Raw genomic sequence first — 18,496 nt, 5'->3', positions numbered from 1 at the left:
GCGGCCCCTGGCGGTCTAAGTTCCGCGTGCGCCTCGCCGTGCGGGGGCGGGGCGGGCAGGTGCACTCAGACGTCGCTCGGCCCGGGGCTGTCCCCCAAGTGTTAGAGCCGGGCGAGGCGCCGCACCGGCCGGGCCGGGCGCGAGTGTGCGGCCCTCTGCCGGGTTCCGAGTCCGTCCTTTCTACTCTGCCTTCCAGGGACTCGTGTTTGCTGCGGTGCTGGGGCCTGATTTTTGGCGTTTACGGGTCAGATAACATTTCTTTAAAAATCTCAAGGGTCAACAACGCCTTATTACTTTTTATTTCGCTAGCTGAGAAAGAAAACCTGTACTGCAGGTTATGTGGTTTTACAAAAAGAAAGACCATTTGAATACCAAAGGAGGAAAAAGGCACAGGCTCCTCCTGATAAGGACAAACTTTTAACTTGAATGCCTATCATGTTATGAAATAATCCAAGATGTCATAAATAACTTTTTTTTTGTTACATGCAGGCGAAAACCATGATTAAGAACCGTTGATGTAGCACACAGCTGAATTTAGATTATAAAAGGCCACTGCTATGCATTAAATCCAGGCAAGTCACCATTTATCACCAGCTGCCCTGTTTGGAAAAGTGGAGCAATGTGAGAACTAGAGGCACATTAAATGCATAGTTTTTTTTAAAAATGGCTTCGAGGGCCAGCATCGTGGCTCACTTGGCTAATCCTTGGCCTGTGGCACCAGAATCCCATGTGGGCACCGGGTTCTAGTCCCGGTTGCTCCTCTTCCAGTCCAGCTCTCTGCTGTGGCCCGGGAAGGCAGTGGAGGATGGCCCAAGTGCTTGGGCCCTGCACCCTCATGGGAGACCGGGAGAAAGCACCTGGCTCCTGGCTTCAGATCAGCGTAGCTACAGCTGTAGCTGTCTAACTAACTCTGTCAAATAAATTAATTTTTAAAAGTTTAAAAAAATGGCTTGGAAAAGGCAGCTGTGATTGTTCTGACCACACCACTTAGTTCCCTATTAACGAGCAGACCAGAATAGAGAACCAGAAACCATGGTGTGTGACACAGTGGAATTGCAGATTAGTGGAGAGTGGATGAATGATGCCTAAGTTAGGTCATTGGTGTGGAAAACCCCAAGGAAATCCATACTAAAGCAGATCCTCATTAAACATCTAAAACTTCTAAAAAATCTTGAAAATGGGCTGACACTTCGGCTTAGTGGGTTGAGCCCCGCCTGCGATGCCCTCATCCTGTATGGTTGCTGGTCAGAGTCCTGGCTGCTCTACTTTTGATCCAGCTCCCTGCTAATGTGCCTGGTAAAGCAGTGGAAGATGGCCCAAGTGCTTGGGCCCCTGAGCCCATGTGAGAGACCCGAATGAAGCTCCTGGCTTCTGGCTTATGTCTGGCCTAACCCTGGTCACTCGGGTCATTTGGGGAGTGAATGCCTACACTGTAGGAGGACGCTTAATCTTCTACACCACGAGCAAGCTCCTATGTAACATTCTTGAAAGACAAAATTGTAGAAATGGAGAATGGGCTAATGATTGTGTCTAAGGAAGGGATGGAGCCAAGAGGGAAACAGGTGTGGCTGTGGTAGAAACTCATGTATCATAACAGCACAAATGTCAATACCCTTCTTGGGTCATTGTACTAGGCTTCTGCAAGATGTTACCCTGAGGGAAGCTAGGTAAATGGCACTCAGGATCTCTGTATTCTTCTTCTTCTTCTTTTTTTTTTTTAAGATTTCTTTATTTATTTGAAAGGCAGAGGCAGAGAGAGAGAGAGAGGTCTTCCATCCGCTGGTTCACTCCCCAATTGGCTGCAATGGCCAGAGCTGTGCCGATCCAAAGCCAGGAGCTGTGGGGAGCAACTCGGACTAGACTAAGTTACTGGGAATTAAGACTTATTCTATGCATCTGCTCTCCCACAATATGGTGCTGAGAAGGGAGTAACAACTTCTACGCAGCTGCCTCTCGCCAATTTGATTGACTGAGCTGCAGGAGCTGATCTTGCTCCTGATTGGAGGAGCGCAGCGTACTTGGCGTGTGGGTAGCAGAGTTGGGATTGGTGGAAGAGGACTATAAAGGAGGAGAGAGACACCATGCACCGGGAACATCTAAGAGGAACATCTGAGGGAACACCTGTGCAGCCCCCTAGAGAGCCGGCCGGCGGTGTGCCGCTCCCCCGCGGAAGTGGGTAAAGTGGCCAGGGGGAACCGCCCTTCCACGGAGGTGGAAGGGACGGTAGCCAACCCGGGAAGAACCAGCAGCAAACCCGGGGAGGGCCAAGCAGACAAAAGAACAGCGCAGGGTCCTGTGTCGTTCCTCCACGAAGAGGGGGAGCGACAAGGAGCCAGGAGCCTCTTTCGGGTCTCACGTGGGTGCAGGGGCCCAAGGACTTGGGCCATCTTCTACTGCTTTCCCAGGCCACAGCAGAGAGCTGGATTGAAAGAGGAGCAGCTGGGATTAGAACCGGTGCACAAATGGGATGCCAACGCCGCGGGCAGAGGATTAACCTACTGTGCCACAGCACTGGCCCCTCTCTTAAGTGTATTTTCTTTTCCTGTAATGCACCTTTGCTGTTATACTTATTTTCTGTGTGAGCTTCATTCAATTCCATGTCCTAGGTTCAAAAGAACCTGTACCTGGGATGGGGATATCAAAGAAGGAGGTACCTTTCTCTGAAGGGAGAAGAGAACTTCCACTTTGATTATGGCCTTGTCTAAATAAGAAGAGTTGGCGAACTCAAGAGGCTTCCATAGCCTTGGCAGCTCATGACAAGAGCCTTGGGTGATTACTGATGTCATAAATAAGAGTGTCAATTGTCAAGTCAACAACAGGAGTCACTGTGCACTTGCTCCCCATGTAGGAGCTGTCCTTAATGTCTTGTACTATGAGATAACAGTAAAACTAGTCTTCAAACAGTGCTTTATACTTCGTGTGTCTGTGTGGGTGCAAACTGTTGAAATGTTTACTTAGTATAGAGTTGATCTTCTGTATATAAAGATAATTCAAAATGAATCTTAATGAAGAATGGGATGAGAGAGGGAGTAGGAGATGGGATGGTTGGCGGGTGGGAGGGTGGTTATGGGGGAAAGAACCACTATAATCCAAAAGTTGTACTTTTAAAATTTATATTTATTAAATAAAAGTTCTTATTTAAAAAAAACTGGTGGGTGCCACGGCTCAATAAGCTAATCCTCCGCCTGTGGCACCAGCACCCCAGGTTCTAGTCCTGGTTGGGGTGCCAGATTCTGTCCCGGTTGCTCCTCTTCCAGTCCAGCTCTCTGCTGTGGCCCGGGAAGGCAGTGGAAGATGGCCCAAGTGCTTGGGCCCTGCACCCGCATGGGAGACCAGAAGGAGGCACCTGGCTCCTGGCTTCAGATCGGCACAGCATGCCAGCTGGCCATGGCGGCCATCTAGGGGGTGAACCAATGGAGAAAGGAAGACCTTTCTCTCTGTCTCTCTCTCTCTCACTGTCTAACTCTTCCTGTCAAAAAAATATAAAATAAAATAAAATAAAATAAAATAAAATAAAATAAAATAAAATAAAACAAAAAGAACTTGTACCTGGTCCTCACCTGTCTACTCTCGACTCCCAGAGCACTCTGACAGTACAACTAGTACTACTGCTAGTATAAGGATGTAAACCAGCAGCAACTCTCGTCGCCCGTTGGAGGGTGTGCAATGACTCACTTTACAAGGTCATTTAGGAAAATCACCTAAAACACGTCTTCTTATCCTACAGCCTTGTAGTCCTACTTCCAGATACATACCCTAGAGAAATGTTCACATCTACCTACAAAAAGACATGCATAGGAATGTTTAAAGAAGCACAACAAACATAAGAATCTAAAAGTCCTCAATAGAAAAATGAATGTCAATTGTATCACTGGCATACGGTGGAAAATACTGGAGCAGTGAAAATGAATGACAGATGCATAGTGCCAACACAGATAAATCCCCAAATCCTGATCATCAGGGAGAGAAATTAATTACAAGTGGAAACTGTATTTGTTTATCACTGTGTGAAACAACCCACAAATGTAGCAGTTTCAAATCCTACATATATTTATTCCCTTACAGTTTTTTAAAAAGATTTATTTATTCATTAATGCTTATTTGAGAGGAAGAATTACAGAGAGAGGTAGAGACAGAGAGAAGGTCTTCCATCTGCTGGTTCATTCCCCGAATGGCCGCAACAGCTGGACCTGGGCCCTTCCAAAGCCAGGAGCCAGGAGCTTCTCCCAGGTCTCCCATGCTGCTGCAGGGGCTCAAGGACTTGGGCCATAGCAGAGAGCTGGTTCAGAAATGCAGCAGCTGGGTTTTGAACCAGTGGTCACATAGGATGCCAGCTCTGCTGGCAGCGGCTTGAGCTACTGCACCACAGTGCAGGCCCCTCCCTTAGTGTTTCTATGGTCAGGATTCCAGGCCCAGATCAGGTGGTCTGCTATGCTGGGCTCAGGGTTCCTCAAGACTGTATAGGCAAGAGGGAGCATGTAGGCTTGACTGGGAAAACATCTGCTTCCAAGTTCATTCAGAACTGGCAGCTATTATTTCCTGTGTGATGGGACCCCAGCATTTTGTAGGCTGTGACCTGGAGGCTGCCCTCAGGCCCTGGACGCTGTCTGTAGCTCCTGCCACATGGCTTCCTCAACATGGCTACTTACATCAGCAAGCCAGCCATGAGAATCCCTCACTTCAACTTGCTAAGACAGAATCTCATCAGTGTAATAATGGGAGTGACTGTTCATCACCTTTGCCATATTCTGTGGGTTGGATCAAGTCACAGGTCCACTCTCAAGGGGAGTGGGTGTTCAACCTAGGGCTACCTGCTTCTGATCTGTCTGCAGCAACTGAAATAGACAATATGTGAGGGAACATCAAAAAGGTCATGAAAAATGGGATTGAAAATAAGTTTAGGGATCAGGCATTGAATCTAGTGATTAAACAGCCCACGTTGCACATTGGAACGCCTGGATTCTAGTCACAGCTCCAGCTCCAGCTCCTGACTCCCATCTTCCTGCTAAGGCAGGGAGGCAAGGGTGATGGCTCAAGGAGGGGGGTCCTTGTCACCAACGTGGAAGACCTGGAAGGAGTTTCCTGCTCCTAGTTCAGCCTCAGCCCAGTCTTGGTTGTTCTGGGCATCTGGGGAGTGAAGCGGGGGTGAGTGATAGGTCTCTCTCTGTGGTGTTTCTTTCTCTCTTCTCCCAAATAAATTTAAAAAAATAAAAGAATATTTTGGTATAAAAATATATTTTAAAATCTATGTATAGATGTTTCTTTTTTTTTTTTTTTTTTTGACAGGCAGAGTTAGACAGTAAGAGAGAGAGAGAGACAGAAAGGTCTTCCTTTTTTCGTTGGTTCACCCCCAAGTGGCTGCCACTGCCAGCGCACTGTGCAGATCCGAAACCAGGAGCCAGGTGCTTCTCCTGGTCTCCCATGGGGTGCAGGGCCCAAGCACCTGGGCCATCCTCCACTTCCCTCCCAGGCACAGCAGAGAGCTGGCCTGGAAGAGGAGCAACCGGGACAGAATCCGGCGCCCCAACCGGGACTAGAACCCGGGATGTTGGTGCCACAGGCAGAGGATTAGCCTACTGAGCTGTGGCGCCAGCCAGATGTTTCATAATATACATTTCCTATGTTTTTGAAGGCCTCTCATATTTGATATAAGGTTTAGTTTTTATAAAGATTTATTTATTTATATGATAGACAGATTTACAGAGAGAGATCTATCTTCTGGTTCACTCCCCAATTGCATGCAATGGCTGGGGCTGGGCCAGGCGAAAGCCAGGAGCCAGGAGCTTCAAGTGGATCTCCCATGTAGGTGCAGGGGCCCAAGCACCTGGGCTATCCTCCACTGTTTCCCAGGCCCATTAGCAGACAGCTGGATCAGAAGCGGAGCAGGGACCAACACCATGGTGCAGCAAGTAAAGCTGCTGCCTGTGGCACCAACATCCCATCTGGGCACTGGTTTGAGTCCCAGCTGCTCCACTTTGATACAGCTCCCTGCTAATGTGCCTAGGAGACGCTTGGGCCCCTGCAGCCATGTGGGAGACCCAGAAGAAGTTCCTGGCTTCAGATCAGCCCAGCTCTGGCCATTGTGGCCATTTGGGGAGTGGACCAGTGGATGCACGATCTCTCTCTCTCTCTCTGCCTCTTCCTCCTTCTCTCTCTAACTCTGCCTTTTAAATAAATAAATCTTTAAAAATGCACAACACCAGCCCCTCATTTTGTTTTAAAATTTATTTATTTATTTGAAAGCAGAGTTGCAGAGAGATGGAGAGACAGAAAGAGATCTTCCAACCACTGGTTTATTACCCAAATGGCCACAATGACCAGGGCTAGGCCAGGACAAAGCTAGGAACAGGGCCTCATGCACTTGGAGTGGCAGGGCCCCAAGCACTTGGGCCATCTTCTGCTTCCTTCCCAGGTGCATCAGCAGGGAACTGGATCAGAAGCAGAGCAGCGGGACTCAAACTGGTGACCATATGGGATGCGAGCATTGCACGCAGTGGCTTAACCAGCTTCACCACAACGCCGGCAAAATCAGATTTTGAATGAGAAGTTAATCAAAGTGCTTGGCACTGAAGCCCTGCAGGGCCAGCACTTGAGTGAGGCAGACTCAGGACAGCAGCTCACTCTCTGGGTGTTGCAGGAGCAGTCAGCACTCAGGAGAGAATTAGCGCTTCCTCAAAGTTTTAGTCCTATGTGCCTCATTTGCCTTACCAAAGTCCCAGCCCTCCCAAAATCTTGAATTACCTCCCTAGGTTTATCACCTCCTAGACTAGAGCAAAATAGTTCTATTTAGGCCACTTCCTCACAGTGCTATAGTACATTTGTGCTGCTTTAACAAAATACTTTAGATGTCTTAGTTTACTTTCTGTTGCTGTACCTTACCTGAGTACCTGAGACCAAATAATTCATAAAGAAAAAAAATTATTTGCAACAGTTCGGGGATGGGGAAGTAAAGAGCAAGTCTGATGAGGGCCTCTTTGCTGCATAGTAACACGGCAGGGCAGGCATGCCAGAAAGATACTGCTTTTATAACAAAGCCACCCCTTCAGTAACCCATTAACTATTAATAGATGAATCCATTCCTGAGGGCACAGCTCACATGAACCAGTCACCTCCCCAAAGCCCCAATGCAAATACTACCAACTTATGAAACTGGAGATGAAGTTTGCAACACCTTACACTTGAGGGACACATTCAGACTGTAGCACTGGGTAACTTGTACACAGCAGAAGTGTATTGTTCACAGTTCTGCAGGCTGGGAAGTCGGAGATGAAGGTGCCAGCAGATTTGGTGTCTGATGTGGGTCAGTGCCTCATCGAGAGTGACTTGTACAAGGGTATTTCAAAAGGTTCATGGAGATTGGAATTAAAAGATAAGTTTGCTTTGATGCAAACAAACAATGAAATCCATGAAGACAGGGGCCAGTGTTGTAGTGCAGAGGGCTACAAGCAGTGGCATCCCAGATCAGCGCACCAGTTCAAATCCCAGCTGCTCAGCTCCTCATGCAGCTCCCTCTTGATGTGTCTGGGAAGGAAGCCCAAATATTTGGGCCTCTGATACATGCATGAAAGACCCAGGTGGGGCTCTGGACTCCTGGCTTTGGCCTGACCAGTCCTGGCCATTGCAGCCATTTGTGGAGTGAACCAGTGGATGGAAGATCTCTCTGTTTTTCTCACCCTTTCAATAAACAAATAAATCTTAAAAAAAAAAAAAGAAATTGAGGCAGACAAGGAATCTTCTTCAAAAAATTTGCAGAAAATACATATTTTAAATAAACTAAATGAATTTCAAAAATTTTTGCACCAAAATAGACTTATCTGTTTTTTAAAAAATACTTAGATATTTTCACTTAAAAAGCAGGCAGGTGTGTGCATACACACACACACACACACAGATATACAAAAAGATCTTCCATCTTCTGACTCACGCCTCAAATGCCTGTAACAGCGGAGGCTGGCCAGGGTGGAGTCAGAAGCCCAGAACAGGCACTTCATCCAGGTCTCCCACGTGGGTGGCAAGGACCCAAGTACACCTTCTGCCTCCCAGGGTGTGAATCAGCAGGAAACTGGGATTGGGAACCAATGCAGGACTCAAACCTCAGCACTCTGATCTGGGATGTAGGCTTCCTAAGCAGCGTCTTACCACACTGCACTAAACGCTCAAACCCCAACTTATATTTTCATTGCCTGTTTCCACAAACTTTTTGAAATAGCCTCATATGTGTCCTCATATGGCAGAAACTCTGGCCTTTTTCTAAGGCCCATCCATGAGGGCTCCATGCTCATGACCTAATCAACTTCCAGCTGCCACACTTTCCAATACCAGTTTCGACATGGGAATTTGGGGATGACGGGAAAATTCAAACCATCACAAACAATACAATTAAACTAAAAGATCCTGTTTGGTCTACTGTTTGGATAGGCTAGGCCACTGAAACACAACTAATTAGTTAATTAATTAATTAGTTAATTCCAAAACTCCTGGTAAAATGGGCACAAATAGTTCGTCCCCAACCTGACATTTTACTGCTCGGTTCCCTGTGGGGGCCAGCTCCAACTTCTGCGAGCATCTCTTTGGGGACATATCAAACTGACCTGATCCTACACAGCAAACAAGGGATGTTCCGGCCACTCAAACCCACCTTACGGAGTGGAGCCCCTCCTAACAGCATAAACAGGCTATTGCCCACTGCCTGGCGGGCTGAATCTCTTCTCAGACACCCACCCCACCTTTCCCCTTACCACGCTGTCCTGTCTTCAGTAAAATTCTTTCCTGCTGTAGCTGGTTGCCTCTTCGCTTTCTTCTTCAAACCCTACAATCCTAACACTAACGTCTACTAAACCTTGTGAGCAGACATTAAACAACCCACCCTTGGCTCAGCTTTAAGGCGCTCCAAGTTCCTGAACGCGTGAATTTGTGCGCCAGGCCGAGTTGTTTGAGAAGCACCCAGGGGTTGGGTGGGAGCGGGGGTGATGGGAGGGCCCAGGCCGGCACTAGGGAGGCCAGCATCCCATCTCCCAGGGCGGGTTTGAGTCCTGGTTGTTAGCGCACCTGGCAAAGCAACAGAGGATGGTTCAAGTGCTTGCGCCCCTGCACCCACATGGTTGACCTGGAGGAAGCTCCTGACAGGCTCCTGGGTTTGGCTTGGCCCAGCCCTGGCTGTTGGGGCCCTTCGGAGAATGAATTCCCTCGCTCGCTCTCTCTCTTCCTCTCCGACACTCTGCCTTTCAAATAAATCTAAATAAATATTTAAAAAAAAAAAAGTTTCCTGTGACTTTCTCAGCAGAGGGTCTCTTGCGGGGTCAGGCTCACCAGTGCAGGGCGCGCCAGTGCCCCTGGACCGCGAGTCCCGCTTGTTTCCACCAGCAGGGCGAAAGCCTGGATCCCGGAAAACTCGGCCAGAGCGCTGCCCGGGTTATCCCCGCCTCCGCCATTCCAACCTCTCCTTTCCCGGGCTTCCGCTGAGCTCGCGCGGGGGCGCAAACTGAAAGTGAGAAGCGGCGGCCGCCGCCGGCGGGGACAGGTGAGTGGGGGTGCCCTGGGGGCTTTTCCGCCTTGAGTGACAGCCCGGTCGGGGCTGAGACCCCCCCTCAAGAGACTTCTGTGGAGTCGCAGCCGATGGACAGCCCCTCTCTGTGCCGCGGGAGGAAGACGGAGTTGTGTGCGCAAGAAGAACCCTCTCTGGGGGACGTGGCGACCGTGGGCGGCGGCGCCGGCAGCCGTGCCTGAGACCTCGGGCGGCGAGGCCGCTGAGCCGGCGCCGGCGGGAGGCTGCGGACGGGCGAGAGCGTGCGGGGGTCCCGGGAGGAGAGATGCCCGGCCCTGGCCGGCCCGAGCCCGCGGCGCCGGGGCCAGGCTCGCACCCGTGTCTTCCTGCGCTGCGGTCTGCGTCCTCCTCCCAGAGAATCACTTGTTGCTAGAAACCTGTGCTGGAGCCGTAGCGGTTCCGACCTGGCCGGGTGTAGAGGATGGAGAGCAGGCGCCGGGAGAAGCCCTACCCCTGCCCCACCCCGCCCCGCCCCGGCCCTCAGCCCCAAAGCCTTTTCCTAGGTGTTTGTGTGCCTGAGATGAGTGCCCTCAGGAAAGAACTCGGGGTGTGTGTGTGTGTGTGTGTGTGAGAGAGAGAGAGAGAGAGAGAAATGACATTGCTGTGATCTCGGGATTTTCTGGGGGACCTTTTAGTGATGCTTTATAGAGCAAATGCCATGCAAGATAAGTGCCTAAACTCTAAACTCCTCAGCGGGACAGGCTGCTCCCTGCGCCCTGCGTCGCCTCCCTCCCTGAAATACTTGGGTAGAGATTGTTAAGTTCATTTGTGGAATGGATGCAACTCTGGCTGGGCACAATTTTTTTTTTTTTTTTACATTTTTATTAAAGAGAACAGACCTCATGCATTTCATAGGTACAATTGCAAGGAGACAACTGTAGTTCCATCCCTCCCTCCCTCAATCCCCCTCCCCTTCCTTTCTTATTTTAAACTTTTTCATAATATCAGTCTACTCCACAGCCACGGGCTTAATGCCCTGCTAACTATAATATTCAGCTCGGTACAATGTGAGTGAGGCAAGTTGGTCTTCATCGGATCTGCCTTACACATCTGTGTCTCATGACCCACCCTGGGCTTGCTGGGGATGTCACCGCATGGCCAGGACCTTGCTGCTCAGTGACCCACTGCGGTCTCAAATGGGAGGTCATTTGGTGGGGCCCGGCCGTGTGCACTGATGAAGGAGCCCAGGTGTTTGCACGCTGAGGTTTCCCAAAGGCAGATGAGCCTGAAGGTCGGCTCCCGTTTGAAATTCCTGTCCTAGCTCTTCCTTGCCCGTCTTCCTGCTAGATGGCAGTGTGCAACAGTGAATTAAATGCACAACCTCGGCTGTTAGGGTGTGATTGCTGCTTGTCTGTTGTTCAATAAGAAAATAAGAAGTACAGTTTTATCCTACAAGCATTTTTTAAAAAATTCAGATGTGTTAAATTTAGGCAATTAAGGAAAGGGATATAGATCGGACAAACAGTAGTGTTATTCATATATGTATAGTGTTGCAAACACTTGATTTGTATTTATTCATTAAATGTTTATTTTCATCAATTTGAAAGGCAGAGTGACACACAGAGAGAGATATCTTCCATCCACTGGTTCACTCCTCAAACAGCCAGGGCTTGGCCAGGCTGGAATAGAAACCAGGATCTGCATTCAGATTCCCATGTGGGCGGCGGCACTTGATCATCCTCTGCTTCCTCCCTGGATGCTTTGGCGGCGGGGCTGGGTAGGAAGCCCAGTGGTCAGCACTGGAACTGCTGCGGGCTGTGGGAGTCCCAGATGGTGGCTCACCTCGTGGCACCGCAGCACCCACCACCTACCCATGTTTAAAAGTGTTTGTATTTGGAATGGAAAGAGTTGACTTCAGGAAGAAATTCAGTATCTGATTCAACTCCCAGCATTCTACAATAAGTATTCATCTTTCTGAACATGGGTTTTTGAAAAGTAAAAATTAACTTAGTTATCTTTACAGCACCTTTTTTTTTCCTTGAGAATAAAATTTATGTTTTTAAGAGGTGAGGTTGAATTTTCTAAATAGGAAAAACAAAAATCATGTAATCCTAAACTTGTTAAATACAAATATTTTTGCTTGATATTTCCAGAACTCTTTTATTTTAAAGATTTATTTATTTATTTGAAAGGCCAAGTTGTATATATATATATATATAGAGAGAGAGAGAGACAGAGAGAAAGACAGAGAGGGAGATCTTCCCTTGGTTGGTTCACTGCCCTAATGGCTGCAAGGGCCAGAGCTGGGCCAGGTCAAATCCAGGAGCTTTTCCCATGTCTCCCATGTAGGTGCAGGGGCCCAAGCACTTGGGATATCCACTGCTGCTTTCCCAGGTTCATTGACAGGGAGCTGGATTGGAAATGGAGCAGCTGGGATGTGAACCAGTGCCCATATGGGATGCTGGAGCCATAGGCAGCAGTTTTACCCGTTATGCAACAGTGCTGACCACCATCCAGAACTCTTCAATTGTCTAGATTACTGTCTTTTTATCTAAATAATATTTCATCTATGGATTAGGTTTTGTTTTGCTCCTGGACACTATTCATGGAATCAGAGCTTGTTATTGGAATGAAACTTCAGATCCAGCCCCGTGTCTTTAGGCACAGGAATTATTAGCCACATTTTGTCAGTGTGCCTTCACCCATTCCTCCTTCACGATTATGTAGTGATAGAAGCAGATGAGGGAGTTTATTTTTTTATGCTTGCTAACCTTTTAAGATGTATGTATTGGCTGGCGCTGCGGCTCAACAGGCTAATCCTCTGCCTTGCGGCCCTGGCACACCGGATTCTAGTCCCAGTCGGGGCGCCGGATTCTGTCCCAGTTGCCCCTCTTCCAGGCCAGCTCTCTGCTGTGGCCCGGGAGTGCAGTGGAGGATGGCCCAAGTGCCTGGGCCCTGCACCGCATGGGAGACCAGGAGAGGCACCTGGCTCCTGCCTTCGGATCAGCGTGGTGCGCCGGCTGCAGCGTGCCGGCCGGGGTGGCCATTGGAGGGTGAACCAATGGCAAAGGAAGACCTTTCTTTCTGCCTCTCTCTCTCTCACTGTCCACTCTGCCTGTCCAAAAAAAAAAAAAAAAAGATGTATGTATTGATTTGAAAGGTAGAGACACACACTTACAGAGAGGGAGAGACAGAGAGAGAGAGAGAGATCTTCACTCACCAAATGTCTGTAACAGCTGGGAGTGGGCCAGGCCAATGCCAGGAGTTCAGAAATCCATCCAGGTCTCTCCTGTATGTGGTAGGGGCCCAAGTACTTGGACCACCTTCTGCTTTCCCAGGCTCATTAACAGGGAGCTGGATCAGGAAGTGGAACAGCTAGGACTTGAACCAGTGCTCATATGGGATGCCAGCATCTCAGGTAGCAGCTTGACCCACTGTGTCACAATGCCAGCAGATGAGGGATTCGTAAAATCAGATCTGACAGCTAGGGGAAAAAAAACCCACAAAGTAATATATAATCTTTTGGAGACAGCATAGTTGCTGAAAAGACTTCACTGGAAAAACAGATTTGAAAAAAAAAAATCCCTGCTTTTGAGGAGTTGCCTCAGTTCCTAGTGTAACACGTGGACTCGACTCCCTTTCTAAATCGAGACTGGTGATTGATGGGGCATACAAAGTGTAGTCTGGATGGGTGTTGTGAAGAAGGTAAAGCTACTGCTTGGAACGCCCATGGCCCATATCTGAGCTCCAGTTCAAGACTCAGCTACTCCACTTCTGATCCACCTCCCTGCCAAATGCATCTGAGGAGCAGCAGATAATAGGCCAAGTACTTGGGTTCCTGCCAGACTTGGGGGACCAGAATGCAAGTTCTTGGCTCCTGGCTTCAGCCTGGCCACACCCTCGTAGTTGCCGTTGAAGGAAGGAAGATATCTCTGTATCTCTCCTGCTCTCTCTCTCTCTGTCACTCTGCCTTTCGGATACATAAATGAACACATAAATAAAAGTATAACCAGAGGACCCTCACATTTCTATTGTAGCACTGGGGGAGATGCCATTCTTAAATTCCAAACACATTGTGCAGTGCTAATGATATAATCCTACTGCTGTTGGAACTCTGTGTGAGCATTCCTATACCCTTTGTAAAAGCTGGGGCTGGGCCTGGCGGAAGCAGGAACTGGGAACTTAATCGGGGTCTTTCAGATGGGTGTAAGGGACCCGACAACTGGAGTCATCGCTGCTGCCTCCTGGAGTGCTCATTACCAGAAAGCTGAACTCAGGAGAGGACCGGGAACTTGAACCTAGGCACTGTGATACAGGATGCAAGTATCCAGAGCGGTGTCTTCACTGCTAGGCCACTGCCTGCCCCTGGTATGTTTTTATGTAGTTTCTATGTCAGTACATACCCATTTCTATGCGATTGTATTGTTAACACTGCGTAACAGTGCTGACAAGTGTGTCTTTGAAGAGTGGCGTCACTCTCACTTCTGCAACAGAAATGTTGCAGAATTGGCTACATCATCTGTACCCCCATGCATCACCAGCCCCGACTTCCGTGGCTGCCAGTCTCCCTTTGTCCCTTCCTGTTCTCTGGTGTGCTTGTCTGAAACATGCTTGGTTGAAGAAGATGACCTTCCCAACTAGACATCTGCAACCCGAGGCATGCCCAGCAAAGAGGACCTTCACAAAAGAGTCAAGAATACACAAATGCAATTAAATGTTACTATGCAAAATTGGGGAAAAGTAGAAGCTGTGGCACCGTCACATCACATTCATTTGGTGCTCAAGGGACTGTCACATGCGCTCAGGAAGCCATCTTCTGCAAGTTAACAAAATAGGGCAGTGTTTTACTGTTAAACACCTGTTGTCAATGCACCCAATAGAGCAGATTTAAAGTTCCTGCACTGTCTCTGTTGCTTTGATAGAGACAAGCACAGGGAACTATGGGCCTTATATACACTGACTTGGTTTGGGAGGGGTAAAGCTTCCCAGAGTGTTGGAGAACGGCTAAGCCTGTTGAACAGGTACAAGTATTCTAGGTCAGTTCAAGAGCACAGACTAGGAAGCTGCATTCTAGAAGCTGGAGTAGCAAGGGCCGTGTGTGGAGAAAGGCGTTTGGGTGCAGTGGTTATGATCAGGCTTCAGATGCCCACATCCTGTATTGGAGTGCTTGGTTTGAGTACTGGCTCTTCCATTTCTGAGCCAGCTTCCTGCTAATGTGCACGGTGGGAGATCTGGATTGAGTTGTGGGCTCCTGGCTTTAGCCTGGTCCTGCCCTGGCTGTGATGGGCATTTGGGGAGTGAACCAGCAGATGGAAGATTTCTCTCTCTGTGTCTCTGCCTTTCAAATAAAGTGAAAAATAAATAAAATTAGTAATAATATAAAAGGACTGTGTGGAGACCAGGAAAGGAAGTTAGAAAAGTAGGACAGGGGCCAGTGCTGTGGTGCAGAGGGTTAACACCGTGGCCTGAAGCGCTGGCATCCCATGTGGACGCTGCTCCACTTCCAATCCAGCTCTCTGCCAAGGCCTGGGAAAGCAGTAGAAGATGGTCCAAGTGCTTGGGCCCTGCACCCACGTGGGAGACCCGGAAGAAGCTCCTGGCTCGTGGCTTCGGATCAGTGCAGCTCCGGCCGTTGTAGCTCCGGCCGTTGTGGCCAATTGGGGAGTGAACCATCGGATGGAAGACCTCTCTCTCTCTCTCTCTCTCTCTCTCTCTCTGCCTTTCCTCTCTCTGTGTAACTCTGACTTTCAAATAAATAAATAAATAAATCTTAAAAAAAGAGAAAAGTAAGGCAGAGCCTACATTGTCTTGTTTTCTAAGCTAACAGTTTCCTCTTCATCTCAGATCTTTGGGAAGCCAGTGAGGATTTGACTGAGAGGAGAGATACCCAATCAGCATCCTAGGAGCATCTTTGGGTAGCTTGGAGATGGCAGAGGGTCAGGCTGGGAAGAATGCCAGCATTGGGTTTTTGGAGTAACCAGGTAGGAAGCAATGAGGAGGGCTTTTGGTGAAAGTTCCTGAAGACATCCTGCCGTCAGCCATCTCATCATCCATTTCTGTGGACAGCTGCCATTGATTGGGTGTTCTGGAGACTTTCAGAATTTCAGTTTAGGGAATTAGATTCCTTCTAAAATCTCTCCCCGGGATCACCTTCAGCTCAGTCAAGTTCTTCATTTATTAAGCCAACTGCCTCCCCAGTTACCAGAGGAGAGATGAGCTAAAGCACCTTCCCAGTGTTCCCTGCCCTCTGCCACACCACTTTCTCTTACCAGTGTGTGTGTGGCGGGGGGAGACACATGCTGTCAGGATCTGAAAGCTCCTGGCTTGGAGTGCATCACTCAGAGTTGGTTTCTCATTTCCTGGTCAGATGTAGGACTGGAATCATCTCTTGGTTGCATTTCTTAGACTCTTAACCTAAACCTTAAACTGTTCCTGCATGACCAAAATTTGAAGCTGGCAGCCTCTGACTGCTAACTCCCTTTAACATTCTCAGTCTTTCTTCTGTTTATCTTAATGCAAAATAAATTGGAAAAAAGCTGCTGCTTTTGATGGAATGCCACTTGCAGGAGTATGAGGGAGTCACCCTCAGCTCCAGACCCCTGTCTGGACAGCAGATGGCCAGCCCTGGACAGTGCACAGCAGGCATGCAATGCATTGCAGAAGCTCAGCTCCTCAAGTCAAGAGGGCAGCTTAGTGAGAGCATTTGAGATGTTACCCACCATGGTCCTCCTAGGGAACACTTTGTTCTGTCCCAGAAGGGAGTGTTCTGGGCACCCTCTGGTGGGACTCTGAGATTTCACCCTGTGATGTTTGAGTCCAGCAGAATTGGAGCTTGTTGGTCTCACGGTACTCTCTGGAAGCCCATCTGTGCTACCCGTGTGGGTACTGTTCACATGCGGACAGGTTCCTAGGGGATTAATACCATATATTTGCTTACCTGTTACTGTTGCAATGTCTCCTGTGGCCTGGTTGGTCATTGCCTGCTACAAATCAAAATACTCTCCACCCTGTCTGGGCTGTGTTCTGTAGCGGTGGATACTAAACAGCTTGATCCTTGAGACTCTACGATCCTTTTAGTTTTGGGAGTATTATATAAGTGGTGATGCAAGGAAATCTGTATCCTTAAATTCTCCTGCCATAGGTATACAGCCACATGGAGATCCTGAAAATGACTTGGTGGCTATGAAAATACCCAAAACTTTGTTTTCAGATTCTCTCTCCATCTTTTTGTTTCCTTTTATTTCTGGTTCTTTTTATATGCTTAAAAAATTGTTGAGTTCTTTTTATACTCTTCACTGCTTCCCCCATCTCCTTCCTTCCCACTGATCTTAAGTCAGGTGATCTGATTGCTGTATCCACTTCTGTGTTTAAAACAGAGAATCCTGGGCAAATCGCTTCAACTTGCCATTGGAAATAGTAAGTAACACCGACCTTGCTAGTTTACAAAAGTGGTTAGAACTAAGATTGAGTAGAGCAATATCTAAATGTCTTTTGGAAACAATGTAGATTTATGCCCATTTAACATGGTAATATTATTTCACTACCTAGTTTGAGTTGCATTAATTATAGCCATAATGAATTGCTTTTGCACATAAAGTGGAAATGTGATAATCTTTCTGTTGTGCAAGGCAAAGAAATAGTAATGATTAATGTTTATTATTTATTACGAAGAAAGGCTTGGAAAGATTCAATCACTTATTGAAATTGATATATGAGTGACAGAAACAGGATTGGAACCCAGATTGCCAGCTCCACACTTTACATGCTAATAGCTGCTGGCCTCTTTCAAGTTTGAAGGAAAAGTGCTTTTCAGGTTCTGAGAGATTTTTGTTACTTTTTTCTCTGGTATACCAGCAGACAGTCAGCTGTTCTAAAAAAGGTTTTATTTTCTGATAACCTGTGAGTGTTAGCTTTATCTGGAAGGGATTCTACTATTATCGTTAAAAACGTTTATAAAAGAATACCTGAACTGGCCTGTGCCGCAGCTCACTAGGCTAATCCTCCGCCTTGCGGCGCCGGCACACCAGGTTCTAGTCCCGGTCGGGGCGCCGGATTCTGTCCCGGTTGCCCCTCTTCCAGGCCAGCTCTCTGCTATGGCCTGGGAGTGCAGTGGAGGATGGCCCAAGTGCTTGGGCCCTGCACCCCATGGGAGACCAGGAGAAGCACCTGGCTCCTGCCATCAGATCAGCGCGGTGCGCCGGCCGCGGCGGCCATTGGAGGGTGAACCAACGGCAAAGGAAGACCTTTCTCTCTGTCTCTCTCTCTCACTGTCCACTCTGCCTGTCAAAAAAATAAATAAATAAAATAAAAAATAAAAAAAAAACCTAAACTTCAGTGTCTGACTTGTTTTCGGTTGTAGCACTTAGCCAAGTGACAGACCTGGGCAGGTTACCTTGAAACTCTGTTTTTTCTCCTTTAAAATGAAGCCAGTCCTTGCTCCTTCATGGCCTGTTGGAAGGATGGAGGAGCTGATGCATGCTGAGCACTTAGAAAGGCCTTGTTTGAAATAGGTTACTCAGCAAATGCTGGTGGGCTCCTTTTCCTTGGCAAAGTGAACATTTCTCCTTTTTATTTTTTTTTAAGATTTATTTATTTACTTGAAAGGAAAAGTGAGAGAGACAGAGAGAGAGAGAGAGAGAGAAAGGGAGAAAAATCTTCTATCTGTTAGTTCACTGTCCAGATGACTGCAATGCCTGAAACTGGGCCAGGCTGAAGCCAGGAGCCTGAATTTCCAGCTGAGTCTCCCATGGGGGTGCAGGGGCCCAAGCACTTGGGCCATCTTCCTCTGCTTTTCCACGTACATTAGCAGGGAGCTGGATTGGAAGTGCAGCAGCAGAACTTCAACCAGTATTCTTACGAGATGCTGGAGTTGCAGGCAGCTGCTTAATTCACTGCCCCACAATGCCAGCCTCCCTCTATCTTTTTTTTTTTTTTAAGATTTATTTATTTATTTGAAAGGCAGAGTTAGAGAGAGAGAGAGAGAGAGAGAGAGAGAGAGAGAGAGAGAAAGTC

General features: G+C 48.1%; 1 protein-coding gene across 3 annotated transcripts in view; it reads left to right on the top strand.

Annotated features, from left to right (window-relative positions):
• Window positions 1-9,377: 9,377 nt before the first annotated feature.
• POFUT3 (protein O-fucosyltransferase 3) overlaps window positions 9,378-18,496 on the top strand; it is a 103,799-nt gene continuing 94,680 nt past the window's right edge. For 2 of the 3 annotated variants that reach the window (XM_051842612.3, XM_051842613.3), the window contains exon 1: window positions 9,385-9,520. The gene's annotated coding sequence lies outside the window, so the exon portion shown is untranslated. Of the gene's footprint in view, window positions 9,521-18,496 lie in introns of all 3 variants that reach the window. The other variant, XM_002709543.6, reaches the window with a different exon arrangement.

The sequence above is a fragment of the Oryctolagus cuniculus genome, chromosome 2 (genome assembly GCF_051225735.1).
Source record: "Oryctolagus cuniculus isolate XC-2025 breed Fujian yellow rabbit chromosome 2, ASM5122573v1, whole genome shotgun sequence".
Lineage (NCBI taxonomy): Eukaryota > Metazoa > Chordata > Mammalia > Lagomorpha > Leporidae > Oryctolagus > Oryctolagus cuniculus.
Note: the sequence above shows the minus strand (reverse complement) of the source record. Positions and strands in the feature narration are given on the sequence as shown.